We start from the raw sequence: 7871 nt of genomic DNA, 5'->3' as shown, positions 1-7871 counted from the left end.
TTAATACAAAGTTTTCCAAGAATTAATTGGCAATTGCCTTGTTAACTGGTAATTAACATGACTGTATATTCTGCTGTGTGTGTTTGTGTGTGTGTGTGTGTGTGTGTACGGTGTGTGCGGCGACGCGTGTTGTGTGTGTGTGTGCGCGCGCAGCGTGTGTGTGTGTGTGGCGGCGTTGCGTGTGTGTTGTGTGTGTAGTGCGTGGTGTGTGTGTGTGTGTTGTGTGTGTGTGCGGTGTGTGTGTGTGTGTGTGTGTGTGTGTGTGTGTGTGTGTGTGTGTGTGTGTTTTGTTTCGAAGCGTACATGTTTGTGTGTGTGTGTGTTTGTTTACGTGTGTGTGTGTCTGTTTTGTGTGTGTGTGTGTTTGTTTATGTGTGTGTGCGCGCGCGTGTGTGTGCGTTAGTCTATGTATGTGCGTATCTGTCTACTTTTGTTTGTGTACATATAAGTATGAATATATATCGTATGTGAAAGAGATTGTTAGTGTCGAATGCAATATATATATATATATATATATATATATATATATATATATATATATATATATATATATATATATATATATACATATATATATATATACATATTAGATATATATGTATATATATATATGATACACCCCTCTCTCTCTCTCCACACACACACACACACACACACACACACACACACACACACACACATGTATGTATGCATGTATGTATATGATTGTGTGTATATATTTATATAAAAAACATTTGCATACATGTATTCATATACTCATATATATATACACATGTGTATATATGTGTACACAAACATATATGTGTGTGTACACATATATACACACACACTCACAAACACACACACACACATATATAAATAAATAAATATATATATATATATTTCTTATATATTTTTTCTCATAACACACACACAAACACACAGACCACACACACACCCACACACACACACAGATATATATATAGTATATGTATATATTATATATATATATATATAATATAATATATATATTATATATATATATTATATATTCCATTCTTATATGGGGTCGCCATGATCAAGGATCTGGCAGATATCTTTTATGGCCGGATGCCCTTCCTGACACCAACCCTCTCTATTTACCCGGGTTATGTGTATGTATATACATACATACACACACACACACACACACACACACACACACACACATATATAATATATATATATATATATATATATATGTATATATTGTGTGTGTGTGTGTGTGTGTGTGTGTGTGTGTGTGTGTGTGTGTGCGTGTCTGTGTGTGCCTGTGTGTGTGTGTTTATATATATATATATATATATATATATATATATATATATATATATATTTACATATATATATATGTATACAACAAACACATACACAACACACACACACACACACACACACACACACACATATATATATATATAATAAATAAAAATATATAATATATATATATATATATATATATATATACATATATATATATATATATATATATACCCTCGATTGCCTACCTCGCCACTGGGTGGGCAAGGCCAGCCCAAGTCAGTGCGGGTTTCCCAAGGGCCCGAAAAATAGAGAGAATGTTTTACCTAAAAGGAAAACACCGGCCTCTCCGGGGGTTTGGAAACGGGGGACCCTCCTTATTTTAAACCCCCAAGAGCATCAAAACTTGAAAACTAAAAATTAACCCATAAATGCTGTGCCACGGCGCTTCAAAAAAGGGACCCTACCGTTAAAAAAGGAAAAAAAAAGAAAAAAAAATTATAATATTTTTTTTTTTTTTTTTTTTTTTATTATCGGTGGGTTAAATGTTTAACCCGGGCCGTGGTCACAGCTGAACTTAATAATTTATTTTTGCTTTGTTGTGATGATAGGGGAGTGAGAAACGTGGAAAGGGCCCCCCCAATTTCCTTTTTTCCAAACGGTTTTTCCCTTTTTGGGGTATTTATTCTTTTATCCGGGGTTTGGGGCCCAAAGCCCCGATTTGGGGCTGGCTTGGCCCACCCTTTTGGGGCTAGATGGGGGCAATCTACTTTAGCAAAATGGGAAAAACCTCCCCAATACCAAACCCTTTCATAAACCAAATCCAACCTAACTGGAACCTAAAATAATCTAATCAAAACCCAAAAACCTTTAACTTTAAAACTGAAACCTAAACCAAAAAACCTAACTAAAAACCCCTGTTTTTTAAACGGGGAATTTATTTAAAAAAAAAACAAAAAATTTAAAAAAAAAAAAACCAAAAAAAACAAAAACTCAAAAAAACCAAAATTAAAAAAAAAACCAAATCAAATTTGGGCTCAAAAACAAAACTTAATCTATTTAAATTTAAACCCTAAAAAAAAAAAAAAAAAACGAACTCCAAAACCCTAAACCAAACCCAAAAAACCCCTAACCCCCCCCGAAATTTAAAAAAAAAAACCCCTAAAACTACACCCCTTAATGGGAACCCAAAAAACGAAATTTTAAAATGGGGGCTTCTGTGCGTGCGTGTATAAATGTATATATAAATTTTTTTTCTATGGTTAAAATTTAAAAAAAAAATAAAATATATAAAAAAAAAAGTATAAAAAAAATTATATATATTTTTAAAAATAATATATATTTTGTTTTTTTTTTTTGTTTTGGGGTGTGTGTGGGGTGTGTTTGGTTTGTGTGTGAATCGGGTATACTATATTTTTTTTTTTTTTATGGTTTATATTATATTATATAAAATATATATATTATTAATATATAATTTAAATGGTTTATTATTAAATTATATAATACTATATTTATATATATAATATATATATATATATAAATTATTATATTTTTTAAAAAATTTTAAATAATTTAATATATATTAATTTATTAAATATATATTATTATTTTATATATAGTTTTCAAATTTATCTTTTTTATTATAGTAATCCCTTCAAATATAAATTAAATTTTTGGGGGAAAAACCTATTATATAAATCCTTTTTAAAAAAAATTTATCCTCATAACCTTTTTTCCCATTTCTTTTCCCTTTTTACATTTTTAATTTTTAAAATTTTTAAATTTTTATATTATATATTTTATATATTTATATTCGTTTTTAAAAACATACATATTTATATTTTAATTTTAAAACTCCCCTATTATATTTTTTATAATATAATTTCCAATTTTTCTAAATTATATATATATATATATATTTGATATTATATACTTTATTTTTATAAATATTATTATTATAATATATATTAAAACCATAGTAAATAAATTTTATTATATACTAATATTAAATACAAAAAGCAAACTAACCAAACAAATAAATTAGAAATATATTATATATTATTATATATAAAATTATATTTATATATAATTTTCTCTAGGGAATTATTTTTATATATATTTTATATATTATATTTAAATATATATATATATCATATAAAATAAATTTTAAATATAAGAAAATTAAAAAAAAAAAATTTTAATTTTAATAATATACAACAATATATAAATTTTTTTACATATATAAAAATTCCAAGAAAAAAAATTAACCCCGGGAACAATTTTATCACACAAAAAAAAACAACCCCACCCCCAAAATATATTTTATATTATAAATATCTTTTATTTTTAAAAATAAAAATAATATTAAAATAGATTATTAAAAAATATATATATACACAACAACCCCCCCCAACGAAAATTTATAATAATGTTTTTTAAAGTTTTAAAATATTTTATATATAATTAAAATATATCTTATATAGGCACCGGAGGGAAAGCGAAAGAAAAGAGAAAGAATTTATACCCCCCCCATCGTCTAAATCCTTTTATAACATATCACCAAAAACAAAACCCCCCCGTTTAAAAAACAAAGAATTTTATGAATGTATAATTAACCCTTTATCTTTTTATTTAAAAGTTAAATTTTTAAAAATCTATAAAAAAGATTCAAAAGGGCCCAAAACAAATATAGTATATATATATATAAAAGGGTTATATTTTTTTATTTTATAATATAAATATAAAATATATATTCATATAAAATCTATATAATTATAAATATTTTTAACCACTTTATATATATATTATATTATATAAATTTTTAAAATTTTTATATATTTTTTAATAAATATATTTATATTATAATGATATATAAATTTAGTTTTTAAAATTATTTAAAATATTTTATTATAGTTCTTTTTTTTTTATATATTTTATATTTTATATAATATATAGTATAAAATATTAGTCCAAATTTTTAAAATATATTTTAAATTTATTTTATATATATACATATTTTATACTTTTTAACCAACATTTTTTTAAAAAAATTTTTTAAAATATTCATATTTTTTATATTTTTTATTCTTTTATGGGATATATTAAAATTTTTTTATTTTTTTATACCATTTTTATTTTAAATAATTATTATTTTATATTTTATTATAATATATTATATAATAATATTTTAAAAATTTTTATATAAATAAAATTAAAATAAAATGTTATATAAATTATAAATATATATATTTTAAATAATCCTTTATATTTTATTAAAATTTCTTTGTTTTTCTTATTTAATTATAATTATATGAATTATATATTATAAATCTTTTTATAAAAATTTTTAATTATAATTTTAATTAATATATATTATTATATATAAAATATTATATTTTTATTTTATATATTTTGGGTTATTTTTTTATATTATTATATATATTTATATATATTTTTAAAATTCCCCCATTTTTATTTTAATATTTTTTTTCCCTTTTATTTTTTCCGTTTTTGTGGGTTTTTATATATATATATTAATATATATATATAAAAATTCTTGAATAAAAAAATATATATTATATATTTTATTTTTTATATTAAATTATTTTTTCCCTCTTTTCCCTTAATCTCCTTTTTATTTCTTCTTCTTTCTTTCATTTTATAATACCTTTTTTGGGGGTTTTTTCCTTTATCTATTTTTTTTTAATATCTCACCTTCCCCATCCCTTCTCCCCCCCCCTATTATTCTCTATTATTTGCCCCTTCTTTTTATCTATATTTTTTATCCACACCTTTTCCTTTTATCTTTTTCTATAATTTTTTAAGTTTTAGGCTTTATTTTAAAAATAATTTAGAAATTTTCTATATTTTCTATATCTTTTCTCCTTTTTATTTTATATCAGTCTCTTTTCCCCTTTTTATCCCCCCCCTCTTTTCTCTCTTTTCCTTTATAATTTTTTAATTTTCCCCTCCCTTTTTTTATATCCTTTTTTAAATTTTTCCTTTTTAATTACCCGTTTCCTACATCTATTTTTTTACCTATTTTTTCCTTTTACCCTTATTCTTTTCCTTTCCTCTCGTTTTTTTTTAATTTCTATACTCTCCTATTTTTCCATATTAGCCTCCTTTTTTTTCCCTTTTTTTTCTTTATGTTTAAAAGGAAACCCTTTTTAATAAATTTACCTATCAAAATTAATTACTATATATAAAATTTTATTTATAGATTTTTAATTTTTAAAATTTTTAGTTTTAATTTTTATATATTAATCAACCCTTATATTATAAACCCCCCACCCCAACCTAGCCCCAAAGGGCAAAAAACACTGGGAAAAATAAAAAAAATTTAAAAATATATTTTTTAAAAAAAAATTATTTTTATTTTATATTCTTATTATATCCTAATTTTATTTTTTTGCTTTCTTTTTTTTTTTTTTTCCCTTGGTGTGTGTTTGTGTCTTGTGTTTTTTGGTCTTTGTATATTATATTATAAACCATATATAAAAATTTTATTTTTATTATATCAACTATATTATATTATATTATTCTATATATATTATATATATATCTATTTTATTAATTTATACTATATAATTTTAATTTTTTATATAAACACCCACAAACCCATAGACAAAAAACAAAACCGCACTAAAAAATGAAAAAAATTTTATAATTATTTTATACAAATTATATAAATAATTTTATATTATATATATACATTTAACTTTTTCCCCTATTTTTAAAATTATTTAAATACCCTATTTTATATATTTTTTCCCCTTCTTTTCTAAATTTTAAATTCCTCTTTTTTTAAGTTTTTTGTTTTTGGGTTGTTTCTTTTTCTTTATATTTTTAATTTTATATATTTATTTTCTTTATATCTATATTTTCATCCTTTATTTTTTTTTGTTAGAAAATTTTTATATATTAAATCTATCTTATCTAATATATATTATTTTATTTTAATTTTTTTTTTCTTTTTTTCCGTGTTGGTGTTTGTGTTCTGGGGTTTTTTTGTCTTCCCCTCCTCTTAGCATCATATATCTTTCTTTTACCTCTAGCATATATTTTCTCTCTCTCTCTATTTTTTTCTAAATTGGGGGTATATCCTTTTAAAAACTACCCTTTTCCCCTCTCACTTCCCCGAAATCTTTCAATCCGGGGTTTTTTTTGTTTTGTGTGCCAGGGGGCTCCAGACATAATCCTACCTTCCCCTTTATTTTTATATTTATTTTTCTCTATCTTCTTTCTCTTTTTTATTCTTTTCCCCTTTTTTATCTCCTCTTTTTCTCCCCATTTTTCCCCGCTTTCTTATATATCCCCCTTTTACCCTCCCTACCCTTCTTCTAATACCATACCACCATGTTGTATATTTTTTTTCTTTTTAGTATTTGGATTTGTGTGTTTTTCCCCCTTTTCTTTCCCTTTTACACCCTCTTCCCCCCGGGGCTCCCCCCGCCGGGGGCCCCTGGCCGCCCCCCCCCTTTCCCTTTCCCCTGGCTCCGGGTTTCCCTCGGGGGGTCTCCGGGCGGGCCCCCCCCAAGGGGGCCCCTCTCTAATTCCTCGAAAAACCAAGGGTCTCATGGGGGCCCCCCCAAGCCATGACTTCCTAGGTCTCCCCGGTCTCCTCTCCCCGGGGTTTTTCCCTCGCAGAGAGACAACCTGGTGGGCAGGGTCGCCCAACCAGGGAGACGGGGCTAGGTGACCATTAGCCTGATTTGGGGCGACCCCGGTTTATGCAAGTAACGGGTTCCCAGGGGCCATTTTCCCGGGTGAAACCCGGCCCCTTTTTGGGGCCATGCTTTTCCTCCCAACTGAAACCCCCATGATCGGGCAAAAGATTTGGGTTACAAAAGGGCATCCAAGGGCAGACCCCCAAAGACACTGGATGGGCGTCCGGTTTCGTTTTTTTAAAAAAAAAAGGAAAAAACAGGGGGGGCCCCTTTTTTTTTCCCCCCCCCCCCAAAAAATTTTTCCCGGGTTTTGGGGTTTTCCCCTTTTTTTTTTTTCCCCCCCAAAGGTAAGGAAATTTTTGGGAAAAATTTTTTTTTTTAAAAAAGGGGGAAAAACCCCCCGGGGCCCCCGGGGGGCCCCCCGGGGGGGGGTTTTTAAACCGGGGCCCCCAAAAAGGGGGGGGGGCCCCCGGGGGTTTTAAAATTTAAAAAAAAAAAAGTTTGGGGCCCCCTTTTTTTTTCCCCCTTTCCCCAAATTTTTGGGGGGAAAAAAAAACCCCCCCCTTTTTTTTTTTTTTTTTTTGGGGGGGGGAAACCCCCCTTTTTTTTCCCCCGGGGGGGGGAGGAAAAAAAAAAAAGGGGGGGTTTTTCCCCCCCTAAAAAAGGGGGCCCCCCCCCCCAAAACCCTTTTTGGGGGGGAAAAAAGAAAACCCCCGGGGGGAAAATTTTAAACCCAAATTTTTAAAAAAAAACCCCCCTTTTTCCCCGGGGGGTTTTTTTTTAAAAATTTTTAAACCCCCGGGGGCCAAAAGGAAGGGAATTTTCCCAAGGGAAACCCCGGGGGAAAAAAAAGGGGGGGGCCCCCGGGGGGGGGGCCGGTTTAAAAGGGGCCGGGGGGCCCCCGGGGGGGAAACCCGGAGTTGGGGG

This window comes from Penaeus monodon, chromosome 39 (genome assembly GCF_015228065.2).
Source record: "Penaeus monodon isolate SGIC_2016 chromosome 39, NSTDA_Pmon_1, whole genome shotgun sequence".
Taxonomy (NCBI): domain Eukaryota; kingdom Metazoa; phylum Arthropoda; class Malacostraca; order Decapoda; family Penaeidae; genus Penaeus; species Penaeus monodon.
Note: the sequence above shows the minus strand (reverse complement) of the source record.